Below are 2,062 nucleotides of genomic sequence, written 5' to 3'. Positions count from 1 at the left end.
GTGTGAGGCTCGTGCAATGTAGCAAGGGCAGTGTAACAATGATAGTCAAGTAAATGTGCAGGAATGGATCTTACCCGAGTTGAGTGATGAGGTGGAATGTCTTGTGCAAGATCTTCAGGCAGAGCAGGAGACCCAAGTTTAGGGTTGGGTGGCTTGTCTCTGACCTATTCATCTTCCACCTGTTCATTACAGGGTGATCTAGAAGAGGCATTAAAAATATCGGGTGGTTGGATAGAGAAGTCTATAGGAGGATTAGGAGCAACTATAGAGGGAATATGTGGCTCATCTGGAAAAAGATCTAAGACAGAGGAGGTAGATAGGGAGTCACGGAAGTAAGAGAACTTGACAAAGGAGGATGTTTCCAAAAGACAATATTGTGGGAGATACAAAGATGATGAGAGACAGGATCATAACTTCAATACCCCTTTTGAATTTCGCCATAGCCAAGAAAACAACAAAGTCTAGACCAAAGCTCAAGTTTGTTATGCTCATGCGATTGAAGAAGAATGAAACAAGCAAAACGAAACAGGAAGAACCGAAGGATCAAAGGTGGTGATAGTCTGGAGGTCGCCCAAAAAGGTGCTCATATGGAGTTTGATTCTGGATGATAGGATTGAGAATGCGATTAATAGCATGAAGAGCATTTTCGCCCCAAAAAGGAGCAGAAACTTTGGCAGAGAGAAGGAGAGCATTAACAGTGTCAAGAATATGACGAAATTTTCGTTCAACTCTACCATTTTGCTAAGAGGTACCTAGACAAGTTAATTGATGAATAGTGCCATAGGAATGTAAAATAGCTTGGAAAACATATTGAGTGCATTCAAGAGCATTATCAGATCGAAAAATTTTGATTCGTTTGGAAAATTAAGTTTCAATCATTTTTGCAAAATTATAATATACTTGCAATAATTTAGCATGATGTTTCATGTGAAAAATCCAGCTATAGCGGGAATAACCATCAATGAAGACAACAAAATATCAAGATCCACTAGTACTAGAGACAGAGGAAGGCCTTTAGACATCATAATGAATTAGGTCAAAGATATCTGTGGACATTGATTCACTAATATTGAAAGATAAAGTTGGTTGATTTCCTAACTAACATGAAATACAATCAAAATTTTTGTGGACATTGAACCTAACAAACCTCTAGCAACCAAGTGTTGTACCCAAGAGGAAGGTGCGTGACCAAGTCGGGCATGCCAAAGTGCAAGGGAAGGAATTGAAGAAACTGCAGTAGAAATATGAGCAACATGTGGAAGACGGAGGTTGTCTACTAGAAACATACGCCCAACTTTGGGACCGGTCTCAAGCTACTGTCCTATCCTCAGATCTTGCACATTATACCCAAAAACTCAGCTAATTGTCCCACATAAATTAAATTGTAAGAAAAGTTAAGAACATTAAGGATCTCAGGAACCGAGAGGTTGAAGGTCGAGATAGAACCTATATTATGACCAAATATTGTGGAACCATTAACTGTACGAATATTAAGAGGGTGTGGTGCAGGTTCAAGTTGAGAAAATAAGGATAACTGGGGTGTCATATGGTTGCAACAAGTAGAATCCATAAGCCAAGAGGAAAGAGACATACAAGATGAGACTGAGAGAGGAGAGTAATAAGATGTATTATCAACCATACGAATGGTATTAGCGATAATGTTTTGAAAGTCAACTGTGGAAATGGTGATAGTAGATCTAGAAGACTAGGACTTTGTGGAGACGAGAGCCATTGGTTGGATACTCTCAGTGGTAGCAACAGTAGCAACGAAAATGGAAACAACTGATTTGTTGCATTGATAGCAAGTCTCAATATTATAGCCAAGACGTTTGCAAAAACGTTTGTTGGATTGTCGGTGACGATTGTTGCAATAAAAATAAGACCTGTTCTTATTCCTCATTTAAAAGCAAAATATGCAAAAATGGACTGCAAAAATGAAATATAGGCAAAAAATTGGGTAAGGAAGCAAAAAGTCAACAGTTAAAGTCAACCAGCGGAGTAATGACATTAGCAAGATGATGTGGATGATGACGTAAGTAGAGACTATCGTTGGCATGGCAAC

This window comes from Quercus suber, unplaced genomic scaffold (assembly GCF_002906115.3).
Source record: "Quercus suber isolate HL8 unplaced genomic scaffold, Cork oak 2.0 scaffold_654, whole genome shotgun sequence".
Lineage (NCBI taxonomy): Eukaryota > Viridiplantae > Streptophyta > Magnoliopsida > Fagales > Fagaceae > Quercus > Quercus suber.
The sequence above is the reverse complement of the archived record's forward strand: the minus strand, read 5'-3'. Positions refer to the sequence as shown.